Raw genomic sequence first — 14,389 nt, 5'->3', positions numbered from 1 at the left:
TCACATTAAATTGCTTTTTTGTTTGTTTGATGAGGGTCAAAGTTGGATGGTTTTAAATAATAAGTGCTCACCTAGATCAAAAAAATGTTGGACTTAAATATGACAAAAAGTTGTGGAAGGTTGCCTCCTTTAGTTGTTCTTGTAGCAGGTGTTCTCACAATGATGAAGAAGAAAGAACATTGTTGAGAAGAGGTGGGATAAAATTTAGAGCAACTGATTTAGATTTCCTCCAATGATGTAATACATAAATACATCTTAGTTAAGAATTTAGCCTATCATTTGAAATTGTGCGTTCAGGATATTTAGAAAAGGAAGAGAATTTTCCAAAGTTTGCAGAAGGACTAAGAGCAGAACATTAAGAATCTTTTTGGAAGAAATTGGGCGATGACAGCAAAAAAAAAAAAAAAAAAAAAAAAAAAAAAAAAAGAGAGAGAGAGTGAGGACAGTTCCCAATGCGGAAAGTCAGTTAAACCTCTTGTTTCTTCAATTAGTTATAACACTTAACAGTTTCTTCTCTAATGGGGACATAGATGTGATCCTTTATATGTTTTCTGCTGCTTATGCCTTTATTCTCAAAAGGATAGATTTGTAAAATAGAGTTCATCGTGCTCGCATGTGCAGGTAGCTCTATTCAAGGATGCTAGTTAAAATGCTTTGTGTTCTAAAGGATATGTGAAAAATCTTTTAGAAACTTCAAGTTTCTCAGCTTACTGGATTTGGAATTCACCGTGACTTATTTTTTCCCAATAGAGTTGGTCTTATTGACTTAACTTGATGTTCGGGTTTTTGAGGGATTTAAGTTGCCAATCTTTTGAATCTTGAAACTTTGATAGTTAATAGAATTGGAGGTTGACTAATATTATTTTGAAGATTGGCTAAGTTTCCATATCTGCTAGAACCTTTCAAAATAACATGGTTTGTTCTTTTTTCATCTGCATTTTTTTCTTGAGCAGATGATGCAAACTTAATCTCAGAGAGAACTGCAAATTTTCAGAAACTGAGATCTGAAAATTTTGAGATATAATGGTTTGTTCCCTGCATTCAACAAGCTCAAGGTTTCTTGTTGTAGTACAGAGTTGTGGATCTATGACTTCAACATCTTTTTAAATCAGAGACGAAGCTAGAACTTTAAGTTTATGGGTTTTCGATTCTAGAAAACACAGCTTAGTGGGTGCTTGATAAGTTATTTATACATATTAAGTGGATTTTTAAACAAAATTACAGGATCTGAGCAAAGCTACAGCAGAACTTGTAGGCGAAGCTGTAGCTCCGCCCCTGCTTTAATTCTTGTGAAGTTAGAATTTTCCAACACTTTTATACATACATCATGCTTCCCAATCTTAAGAGTATTACAATTTCCATATATGTGATTTCCTTCAACTCAAATTCTTGCAACTAGAAAGTACTACTTCAGAATGGAGTATATTGGACAATGCCTTTATTGCCTAGAACGTTTGATTTTTCATACATGTATGCAACTTAAGGCGGTCCATCTCTTTTAGGGACATTTCTACTTTGAAGGCCATTGAGGTAAATTGTGCAAGCAATCTCTTATGGGGTTTGCCATGGGGATCAGCGCAGCACAGGTTGAAGAGATGAAAACCAAGCTGCTAATTCAAAAGTAATTATAGGATAATACTCCAACCCTCGAATGGCATTTTAAACTGCTTGTCTGATAACCTGTTTGAGGAATACAACTAAATTCAGTCTTGTTTTAAGACCTCGTAAAATATGCTTCGTTAGATACTTGCTCATAGAGTATTTGTTTTGGCACCTTGTTCAGAGCCTGAATATTGAATATTTTGCTGTAAATTTCTTTACCATTGAACATGAAATGGAAGATGTATCAATTTAAAATGATCCTTTAGCTGCCAACAAAAAGGTTTTGAGTCAAGTCTTTTGTCATTCTAAAAAGTAAGAAGCACTCAAACTTCCTTGACAGTTTCGCTTTAGTGACTACATCCCTAATGTTCTTATTCCATACAGATATACAGGATGTTTGAAAGTATATGTCCGATGATAAATTGATATCAATTAGCATCTTTGTGATGGAATAAGAACTATTGGCTTGTACCATGAAACTTTTAAAATGGTTGAGCATGATTTAGTCTGAACCTTCGGTCAATGTATGTTATTGGCATCCAATATCCAGGAAATAAACAATTCCTTATTGATCTTAACTTATTCATTTTCCTTTACTAGTCTTTGCTACACTTTTTTTGAATTTTACGAGCTGGAGCAGTTTGGAATGTCAGAGTTGGACCTGATACACACTTGTAAGATCATTATTTAGTATCATTGCTTTTGAAGGTAGCTGTATTAGGGGAATCTTAGTAGTCCAATTGGTTGGGCTACCTGAACTTGTCACCTTGTTGGTGAGGGTTCGATTGCCCATCTTGTAACTCCTTCCCCCATTCCCCTTCCCCTTATGTATAATATTTTTTTTGTTTTGAAAAAGGTAGCTAAAAACTTGTGTGGTTTGACATAAATAGTTTTCTGGTGTCTTGAGAAGTATCTGCAGATTGCTTTTGCTGTTTACCTGAGCGTGGAGAAACTGTTTTGCTTTCTGAAAATAGTAAATCTTCGTTTCCTATTTACTGTCTCTTCATGAAAGTGATGAAATGAGATTTTTTAGTGGATGGCTATGAATTCCTTTAGTCTAGTTTACGCATGCAAAATTATCTTATTGACATGTACAATTTTCTTTTTCTTTAATCAACCAGTAACTAGTAGCTGCAGTTAGCAAGAGTTGATAGGTGAACTGTAATTCTGAGTAGTTGCTAAAAGGCTGCATGATTATGCAATTCAATGTGAAAGAAGAAAACAAGTGTATTTTATGTTTGTTTTCATAGTATATTTAGGATCACCTTTGCAAATGAAGTAGCAAGGGAGTCAGCGAAAAGCTTAAACTATAGAGAAGCACTCCATTCAAGATAAGTTGAAGTAAGATTGAATATTTAAACTGCAAGTTTAGTACCCTTTGAAGGTGAAGTGCGATGACATTTAGATGACAACTCAACCTACAAAAAGGAATTCCCTCACACTTGATCTCTACTACTTAATTATGTCCAACTGATTAACAGAACAACAACAACAACAACAACATTCCCAGTTTAATCCCACGAGATGGGGTCTGGGAGGGTAGAGTGTACGCAGACTTTACTCTTACCTTGGGAGGTAGGGAAGCTGTTTCCGATAGACCCTCGGCTCAAGAGAAGGTGCCAAGACCACAAAAACCATAAACAAACAATAATTTGTGAAGCAGTCTAACTATCTTTTCTTGGAGCCTACGGCTAGTAAAATAAACAGCTAGGACAGGGAGGATTAGAATATAAAAGCTTTCTTTGGATCGTCAGAAAACTTACAAAACTAGACCTTGTTCTTTTTTACCATTATCCATAGATGGCTCCAAAAGACAGCAGGAAACAAAAATGTTCAATATCTAAAGTAGAGTCTGCTTATGTGGAACCATGGCGAAATCTTCCTAAAAAGCTACTCAACTTTCTCAAAAAGCATCCGAGACAATCAACTATAATTGAATCCATAGGTTCTGCTGGTGTTTCTAAATCATGGAAGTGTGCGTCCAAGAATTGTGGTTCCATTGCAAAATCATCATGGCTCGAGCTTTCAAATGAGCCTCAATACTATTGTAAAACTCAGCAGCATACCTTCAACTTCTCATTTGAAGAAGCTGGTTGCTACTGGTGGCATGGTCGAAGAAGGCCACGTTATGATTTTCCATAACTACTCACTTTGGCCTATTGTGGAAGGAAAAAAAAAATACCTATTGATTACTGCTATAATTTCAGAGGCTATGGCGGTTGGGCTACTCCCTCGCTCGACTGCAAGATATCATTTTTATCTCCTTGGTCCCCTAATAGTGGAGGCTATTGTCGTTTTCCATCTTTTGTGATTTATCAGTTAGGACAAAACCAAAAATGGATGAAACAAGATGGCAATAAAAATGGCCTTATTGATCCAAATGACCCTAAGGGGCAACTGATACAATTCAGTAATGGCATTATCTTTGAAGGTAAGTTTATGTACTAAGTTTGCAGGGGACCCTTGCAGTTATAGAAGAGAGTCATGACTCTCAGTTTCAAGTCACACGATTATGTAGAAAACTGGCCATTCCTTCAATCTACTCAAAGCATTTCATAGAGTACTTTCTGGAATCTAATGGAGAAATCTTGCTCATTTTTCTGATCTCAGAAAGATCAAACAGGATGGTCGACAAGGTGGAAGTGTGCAACCTGAAGATCAAAAATTTGTCATGGTTAAAATTGGACTCATGATCCGAGGTATGTTCCGGAGCGAGGGGTACATGGACTTAGCGGGTCCCCCATGGGTCATGACTATTGGGCAAACAATACCATAAGCATGTGTGTACAGGTTTGAGGTATTTGCCCAGTGCATTGCATTGCACATCATTACATTTTATTTTGCATCATCATATAACTCTTATTTCTGATTTGGTATGGTCTGTTAGTATCATTGTGGTAGCATGGATCGGATTATGGACTGGGTCAGATTGCAGAGTAGTGACTCTGCCCAGGTTCAGGACTTGGATTCACGATTACCGATTGAGATTGTGGAGACTCAACAGACTTGTGGTTTTAGAAGCTTCCTCTTAGGTCGTGATTCAGTTATGGGATATCTTGTGACCTTGGATTGATTATTATGTGACTATCAACTCTTGTTGATTTTATGCTTGTATGAGTGAACTAATCTTAGTCGGCCTATGATGCTTACTCAGTACGTGTTGTTTGTACTGGTGCTACTCTTGTTGTACTGTTCTTTTGAGTGCAGAACTCGTTACTAGTAATAGTTCCTGTCGTCGAGAGTGATCCGAGTCTACGTGACAGAGATTCCAGGGTGAGCTTTTGGGCTAGATCCGCAACCCGGAGACTCTTCCTTTGTATTTAACTGTCTACTTTGTATTCCTGAGACAGTATTGATATCTTGAGATTTGTACTTCCTATCAGATTTGCATCTATGTAATAGTGGCTCTTGTACTAGTCCAGACCAGATTTTGGGATTATTATTACTTCCGCACTTATCATTTATATAATTTGAATCTGTTAGCTAAATTATTGTTTATTTCCGTATAATTCTTATAAATGATTAAAATGAGTTGGGAATGGTTCGCTACACATGGGGGGACAGTGTAGGTGCCATCATGATTCACGAATTGGATCGTGACAAGTTGGTATCAGAGCCCTAGGTTACCGGTCTTACAAGTATAAGAGCATGTCTAGTAGAGTTTTGCGGATCGGTACGATGAGCTCCATACTTATCTGCGAGAGGCTTTAGGACATTTAAGGAACTTCCATTTCTTTCATTCTTTCGTGCTACTTCATTCAAATTGGTATCTAGTCGATTCCAATTGGTATTTGAATTCCCTTGTCTTATTCTCTCACGAATGCTGGAAACTCATATCCTAAATTCTTATGCGAGCAGTTTTGTTAGGACATGGCTTAGTATAGTACGAGACGTGTCGTCCTGATTCGGATGCGTGACTAAGTTCAGTTTTCTAGCTATGGCTTGAGGATTCAGTTGTGTGGTATCGTAATTAAGACTCGTTTATTGTGGAGGGTTTTCTTGATAAATGTGAGAGGTGGTGCAAAGGGCCACGTGATCTCTATGTTTTCAGTGTTGGGTTTCTCGGAAGTCACAGAAGTGCATTTATGACTTAACAAGTATGATTTGTTAGAGATATGATCGGTTTTAGGAATAAGTTTCAACTTCGTTAGGGTATTATGATGGTGTGTGTGGCACGAGTGTAAGTTTGGTAAGGATCATCGGATTTGGGCAAAAGTATAGTGATCGCGTGTAATAAGGAAGAGAAGTTGGGAATAAGGACATGAAGGATGACTTTTGTGGGAAATGCGTAGCAAGTAAGATTTCTTAGAGTATTTGGGTATGAGTACTTTCGTGTTAATGGGACGGAGGTAGAAGAAGAAGGATTTGGATAGATTAATCTCCGCCTTTAAGAAGGGAACAATTGGTATCTGACGTGCTCGTCAGGTTAAGGTTGCAAGTTGTACAAGAGTGGCCTACGTATTCGATTGTGAAAAGTTAAGTTGGGCTTCGATGTGACTATATGGTAGTGGTTTGTGGGTTCTTTCAGGAAGGTGGCTATCGGTTTTAGATAGGAACACAATGTCACTTGTGACGAGTGGAGGCTTAAGATGTTGGGCAACTGTGGTCCTAGTCCTTCAGTAAAGGGTATGTTCATCTGTTTTTCGTGTTTAGAGGAATGATAAGGATATCGTAGAATGGAGAGCTAGTTGAATTGAGGATTATGTTGCGGTCATGCATGGTAAAATAGACATAAAGGTTCAGTGTCGGGTTGGTATGTTTGGTTATGCCGTGGGCCAATGGGAGCCGATGGTTGACTAGTAAGAACGACTTTGGCATTGGTCAAGTGCGAAGTTTTTAGTATTAGAGGAACTATCAGGTGTTGCATATAATGTTGGATTAGGGTTGAGAGCCTTGCACCTATTGTGTAAGTTTGGCTAATTCCTACTACTACTGGTGTTATTGCTTGATTGAGTTAATAGAATGAAAGGGATAATCGCACGAATGGTTAGAGGTATTCTGGGTCGACAAGTAAGGCAAGAAGTGATTCTTCACGGGCGAGTAGTGTTTAAAGGCATTGATGTGGTAAATTAATGATGAGGTTCGAATTAATTCAAGTTGTAGAGAACATTTCGAAATTTGAGTTAAGGGAGTTTGAGCAAAATCACCTTGGTGGATAAATGTCAAAGTAGTAGTAGGACTGTGTATGTGATATGCTGGATTTAGAAGTTTTTAGTTTTAGAATTGAGTGAGTTAAGGGAACTCTTGGGTGTAGAGTGTGTGGCATACTACTATCTCCAGGAATGACTCAGCTAGTTTTCAAGGCTTATGATTATGCAGTATTCTTTTGAGTGGGTTCAAGAAATGGTTAGATGGAGACTTTGATTGTGATTGATTGGAAATTGGGGACTTGAAGAGTCGGGAAAAGGTATAGTTGATCAAGAATTCGTAAAAATAAGGTACATCTTCGAGACTACTTGGGTCAGTTTAGGTTGTGGAGATATTGCCTTACATATTTCAGACGAGGGGTGATCGTGAGTACGCTTAAAAAAAGGAGTCTACAGAGATGGACTAAGTGAGATGCAGAGCTTCGTGAGGTTTCGTGATCAACGACAATTGAGAAGCAGATTTCAGGTAACCGATATGTTAAGGCATATGAAAGTGCCCGAGTGGTAAACAGTTGGATAATTTCGTAACACTCTACAGTGGATAAGTTAGTGTGGTCTAATGGAGAGAAATTCTGGAAATCCCTACAATGTGAAGGTTAGGGTTGTATTTTCAAGATGAGACCGTATTCATGGTGGTATGTTATGTTGTGGGTGTTACTAATCGGATAGATTGTGAGAGCATTTTCAGAATATTAAAGCACTAGAACTAGTCACCCCAGATGGGTGATAGAACTGTGATTGGTTTCGAAAAGTTTGGAGTCAGTTCGAGTACTATTGGTGGTATTCAAGGGTTGTGCATTCGTTCAGGGTCAGTATTATTTGAATTAAGCTTGATGAACTATGTATATTTTCCAGAGGGGCTTATGGGTTTCCTAGAAGATCGCCTTCAAGGATTCGATGGGTTATAGTTCAAATTTGAGGTATGACAGGTTTACCGAGCTTTATCAGGTTTTGTGAGTATCTTGATGATATTTTACCCGAGTCAGTTATTCGAACAGTTATAATGGTTTATGTCGGGCGTAGTAATGATTCGAAGAAGTACTATGGTTGTGAGAGGTCTTTAGAGTGATCAGATGGTATCCTACAGGCTTGGCCTGACGAGGTACTCAGTGTTATGCTTCCAGTGTTGTGATTTGAAGGTTTGAGAAGACTTGGAGCTAGCGGCTTTGGGTAAGATCAGTTTGATGGAATTGCTTAGAGTTTCTCCGATACGCTAGGATTCTTCCAAGTAATAGGAAATCATGATCAGACTTGTGGCGCGTGTCTATGTGTTTCTAAGGAATTGTGGTGCGAGGAACGACTTAGAAGATGTGAAAGAAAGCTTAGAGGAATCAGAATATCTTACCGGTTCAGAGTGGGTTATGTTTTGTGGCTATACTAGGGGATTGTACTATTTGGGGAATGTTTGTGGGACCTATCGATGGCGTACAGAAGTGTGGTTATATAAAATCAGAAAATTCAACCAAAGACGGTTCTTATATTCGGGAATCAGTTGTGTAAGAAATTTCGAGTATGGAAAATATGGAAATTTAGGTTTTGAGCTAAGATAAAGTCAGTTTGGGTTGATAAGATGAACGGACGATGCTACCACCATAATTCTTGCCTGTGGAGACTTCCGTGTGGGCTTAAAAGAAGATCCTCAGTTATCGTCAGCTTCGTACTCTTTTTCTTCGTTCGAGGACGAACGATTGTTTAATTGGTATCTGATGTAATGACATGTTTGGTCGTTATTGCACTTTTGACCCATTTACCCTAGTTGACCCTTCCCCGAGTCCTGTTAGTATGATTTTGACCAGCGGGGATGGGCAACATGGTTCCCGAGGTTATCGGGGGAGTTCTAGTAGGATTTGTGGAATCTATAGTCTTAAAGTGAAAAACCTTTGATCAATAGTTGACTTTTGGGTAAACGTGTCCGTAATCGAATTCTGACAGTTCCATTAGGTCTGAAATGTGGTTCATTACTTAGTAGAGTCATTGGTTTGGTTCCTGAAGGATTTGGGTGTGATTTAAGCCATTGGTGGAGAAACTAGTTAAGTCAAAGAGTTAGAGTTGACCACGAGTCGATGTTTTGAAAGTTCCAACAAGTTCGTATGATGATTTTGGACTTGTCCGCAAGTTTTGGTGAGATTCAGATAAGTTTTTGATGGATTTGGGTTGTGTCGCGCTCGTATTCGATGTTTCGCAGTAGTATCTTTCGCCATAAAGGATACCATATTGATCAAACAACCTTTGTTTTGTGTTTCGATTGATATCCGTATCGTAATTACGAAGCTATAACAAAAAGAATCGTCGCATTTCACATTCGTATGAGGAAGTTATGGTCATTTGAGAGCGAACAGTTGTTGCTGTACCTGGTGGGACAGCTGTAGCGGACATTAGACCGCTATAGCGGACTTTTCGTCCGCTGTAGCGGAAATATCTGTGCATTAAAAAATCAGACTGCATTAATTTCGTATTTTGGGTATATCTTGAGTTCTAGAGCTCCGTTTGAGGTAACTTTTGCGGCGTTGTTCTCGTCTCAACGAGGGGGTAAGTATCTAACCTTTATTTTGATGTTTCCTCAAGTTTATTTTCGTTGGTTATCGATTTTATGCAAGTTTGATTGGGGAAAATTAGGGTTTTGAACCCAAAAGTTGAAAAATGGTAAATCATGATTTTGAACATCAAGATGGTGGCTTTTTGAATGGGTTTTCTGGATCTAGACTAATTAAGCTATAGGTAAACTAATTTGGTCATAAATTTCCAGTTTTTCCCTCTCGGGCTCGGGGTTACCGTTTTGGGTTCGTTTTGGGGGTTTCGAAATAGAGTACCGCAATATGGGTATCATTGGACTCGTTTAAACTCGTAGGGTAATATTTTGACTATATTGAATCCGATTTTTCAATGAAATTATAGTTTTTCCCTGGTGGCTCGGATTTGGCTATTTTGGGTCCATTTTTGGGTTTTGGGTAAAACTCTGACATTATGGGTATCCTTAGATTCGTATTCTAACGTAGAATTTGTACTTGATAGACGTGAATAGTTCCAAGGACGTTAATCGTTCCAAGCCTCTCCGAAGAAGAAAGGCACGACTCAAGTGGATTAGTTCGTGGCACCTGTTCGGCATCGAGGTAGGTTACGACTTACCTTAGTTAGACTTTGATTAGCGAAATGTATATATTGTGTAGAATTAATGGGAGAAAGCATGATTAGGTTTTTGGACATGATTTATGGTTGGATATAACCTAGGTTGGTATGACTTCTGACTATGTGGGATTGTCGCCATTATTTACACATTGTGATGGTGTATTTGTATTCATACTATGGTGATTTGAGATGGAATTCTATTAGGTTGGTTGATGTTGATTGTGGCTGGTTGCCTTGTTATTGTGATTAGGCTTGTTGTCTTAATTGCTATGTTGTGATACATGTTGCACTCATTTCTCTCTTGTTGTGTCATTTATCATCAGAGAGAGGAGGGATAATGAGATTAGGCTTAAATTGTGTTGTATAATTATGATGATACACGGTTGAAATCTTGATTTTGGTTTACTGTTGATGACGATATCATGCATGACATATATTCTCATTTCACATGTTTATTGATAGCGAATTATGACTTGGTACTGATGATGATAGATGACAAAATGGAGCACTTTGGTGACACAAGACTTAGTTATGAGGTGTACTTGCTATATTTGGAAGTAAAGGGTGTCATAGACTTTTTATGTTGATTGAGATGGTTTGTACGATTCATTCCATGGTTGAGCTATTATCTAGTCCTGATATGGCGTATGGCATTGTGACTTGCATTTCCATTGCCATTTGATTTTATTGATTTATTATGCTTACTTTTGAGTTGGTGTTTCATCTTGGGGTTCTAGACTTGAACCATACTTTGAATACTCATCTTGCATACAACATATGTATAAAAGGCACATCTGACAGGGGATGAGGATGTGACCTATCCTGATATATATATAAGACACATTTGACAAGGGGTGAGGATGTGGCCTATTTGTGAACTCGTGATCCGAGGTCTGTTCCGGAGCGAAGGGTACATGGACTTCAGGTCACAGACTATTGGGCAAACAATACCATTAGCATGTGTGTACAGGTTTGTGGTATTTGACCATTGCATTGCATTACACATCATTACATTTTATTTTGTATCATCATATAACTCTTATTCTGATTTGGTATGGTCTGTTAATATCATTGTGGTGGCATGGATCGGATTATAGACTGGGTCAGATTGCAGAGTAGTGACTCTGCCCAGTTTCAGGACTTGGATTCACGATTATCGATTGAGATTATGGAGACTCGACAGACTTGTGGTTTTAGAAGCTTCCTATTAGGTCGTGAATCAGTTATGGGATATCTTGTGACCTTGGATTGAGTATTATGTGCCAATTTGCTTATCTTGTTGATTTTATGCTTGTATGCGTGAACTAATCTTAGTCGGCCTATGATGCTTACTCAGTACGTGTTGTTTGTACTGAGGCTACTCTTGCTGTATTATTCTTTTGAGTGCAGAGTTCGTTACTAGTTCTAGTTCCTGTCGTCGAGGGTATCCGAGTCTACATGACAGAGATTCCAGGGTGAGCTTTTGTGCTAGATCCGCAACCCGGAGACTCTTCCGTTGTAGTTAACTGTCTATTTTGTATTCCTGAGACAGTATTGATATCTTGGGATTTGTACTTCTTATCAGATTTGCATATATGTAATAGTGGCTCTTGTACTAGTCCAGACCAAATTTTGGGATTATTATTACTTCCGCACTTATCATTTATATAATTTGAATCTATTAGCTAAATCACTGTTTATTTTCGCATAATTTTTATAAATGATTAAAATGAGTTAGGAATGATTCACCTACTTTGGGGGATAGTGTAGGTGCCATCACGATTCATGAATTGGGTCGTGACGGACAACCTCGGAGATAGAACATTATTTGCGGGAACTAATTGTTGTATGTCAGTGTTTGTAAGTCAAATTGGCTGCAGAAACAACTATGTCTATTTTACTGATAATTTTATTGATGGTTGGAGACTGTATTATATGAGAAGTGGTTGCATTTCACCCTGTTATGATGGTGCTGATTCTGAGATAAAAAATCCAGTGTGGGGAGAGCCAATAATTGGAAAATCATCACGACGATGATAAACTTGTTTATGATCCAGTATCTCGTCTATGTTGCAGTATTATCATTGTGACATGTTGGTAACCTTGTTACTATGTGAAACAACATTTGATATAAGTTGAAAACAACTCTTTATAATTGACTGTTATATTGAGAAGCTCCACCTATTTTGTACAGAAATCATAATTCCCATTGATCTTGCAATCTATTTCTAGATGGGACTATCAATTTCTATACCATAAGATTCAAAAAGAAATCTTGCAGACTTATATCATTTTCTTTTTGTCTTAATCTTTCTGATAATTGGAGTGGTGTTGTATTGGCTATAGGTTGACCTACTGATTAGTTAGATTAATTAGGTGCATTGATTCTAGTTGAAATCTGCCCTTGTATCTATTAAATTACTTCACTATCAGGAAATTGGTGTCCCAAGAAGTCCACTATATTCGTTATTGAATGCTAAGGCAACAAGTTGCTCATAAGGTAGAATATTTAAGGGAAAAATTACAGATGGACAAGAATGCTTCTCTAACATGAATTAAGTGACGAGACATAAGTGGATTTATCCATGATCATATCCTTTTTTTTTCCTGTTTTGAATTAATCAAATGTACCCCTACGAATTCCTGTGAAAGTTAATGAAAAAGGGCATATTTTTTTCAAAATTTCAAGTTTAAGTTCTTAAAAGTACAGTAACGTAATGTTTTTCTTTAACAAGAAGAAAATGAACCATTCTAATTGAAGATAGAAAAAAATAATGCTTGGAATTTTATATTTCATTATCATGGCCAAGAATTTACACCAATTGAAAACAGTATTTCAGTCAAACTCTTCATCAGCAATGTTTAGCCCAGCCGTCGCCTCTGCAAGACTTCTGTACTTGTTCATCAACTTAATCCTTCCCTTACTCAGCAGAGAACTAGGGGACATATGTATCCTCTTTGCGCAATTTTCTCTTCTTACTTCCGGTAAAAAAACTCGCAAAACCACCTCTTCGAATTCTGGTTTGTACAGTTCTATATCACTACATTTCACTGCTGGTACAAACTGAAAAACGTTATGGAGGTGTTCGTTTTCCATCATGTGATTTGTAAAACCGTAACCTAAAAATCTTCTTACGTAACTTATAGGCTTCAATTGTGACCAGGAGCTAAAGTTAAGTCTTGTTTCGCCTATAGTGAGAGTGGTTGTCTTATTGTAATCATCCTCTAAAACTTTTGAAGCTTTTTGTTTAGTGCCATTGCATACTCTCTTTACATGCTTCATGAGGCCATGTCCTTCGTGCTCGCGTATTCTTCTTCTTGATTTTAGAATTTCTCAAGACTGCCATTTTAAAAAATTAAAGCGAGCGCTTCAATGCTGGCAGCATTAACATGTTCATCATCTTCCTTTGGTTGCTTTAGAAGATAAGGGATCAATCCTTTCCACTTTTTGGGGCTAATGTTCCATGATCGATATCTGAAAGGAGGAGAGCCCAACCTGATAGTGCTGCAGCAGCCACAAATGATGAATGTTTGCTTTCTTGATTCATGAATTTCCATATAATTTCCATTGAACTTACCGTTCCACAAAATCTACGCACCAACGAGAGTTATAATAGACAAACACTCCATCACCTTGCCCGCGTGAGATAATTTGGACTTGAGGAATAAACAAAATTAATTCTTCATAAACCTCGTGTGCATTATCACCCGCACCAAGATTCAGAACTACTAATCCTATAAGCTGTAACGCTAAATCAATCTCCAGTGCAGAACCTCATTTCAAGCAATTTTGGCATCGGTGTACCAAAGCGACAAAATTATTCTCAACAAAATCGTAACGAACATTGGTCTCAAATTCCTCAACCAATGTACTTAGCGCGTTTTCTCTGGCGGAACTCTTCTTCTTGAATAATTATTGTAAATAAGGATAGAGCTTCTTCTCTGGAATGCCTATTGTATCGGCGTCCATTTGTAGCATGCTAAACGACTGGTTCAATTCTTGGTACCAACTGAGTTGTTGATGTGCCATTTTCGACTTTGATTTGTAAATGTCCATATTGTCACCGTGTTTTGTTTTTTCAACTCTAATTTGCAAAAACTATATTTACGTTTTCGAAAGTGAAGATGCGTTGTAGTTTGTTGCAGTCTAATATAAATACTAGTCTGTGTTACCCCTTTCCTTGTTGATTTCAGATTGGAAGCTTGTAACCTTTTCTCTTCAGGAAAAGATTATGACATTTTGAAAAGAAAATAAACAAATATAATAGTAACAAAGTGGGAAAATAACACTCTATGTCTAATTGGAGATTTTGTTTTTACCCAAAATGGCCCATATTTCTAATACTACCCGAAATAGCCCTTTATATATTATTATACACTTTTATCTAATGCAATAAGGATTCTGCAGGCTTACAAAACTGCAGTAATTAGGCTTAGAACAGATTTAGCAGATTGAATAGAAGGACTTTTGGACAGGTTACAACAGTGGTATTAGTGTGATTACATGCTCATTCTGTTGTCACATATACAAAGGA

General features: G+C 37.6%; 1 pseudogene; it reads left to right on the top strand.

Annotated features, from left to right (window-relative positions):
• The first annotated feature begins 3,402 nt into the window (after positions 1-3,402).
• LOC132061392 (uncharacterized) overlaps positions 3,403-14,389 on the top strand; it is a 29,812-nt pseudogene continuing 18,825 nt past the window's right edge.

This window comes from Lycium ferocissimum, chromosome 6 (genome assembly GCF_029784015.1).
Source record: "Lycium ferocissimum isolate CSIRO_LF1 chromosome 6, AGI_CSIRO_Lferr_CH_V1, whole genome shotgun sequence".
In the NCBI taxonomy this organism is placed as follows: domain Eukaryota; kingdom Viridiplantae; phylum Streptophyta; class Magnoliopsida; order Solanales; family Solanaceae; genus Lycium; species Lycium ferocissimum.
Note: the sequence above shows the minus strand (reverse complement) of the source record. Positions and strands in the feature narration are given on the sequence as shown.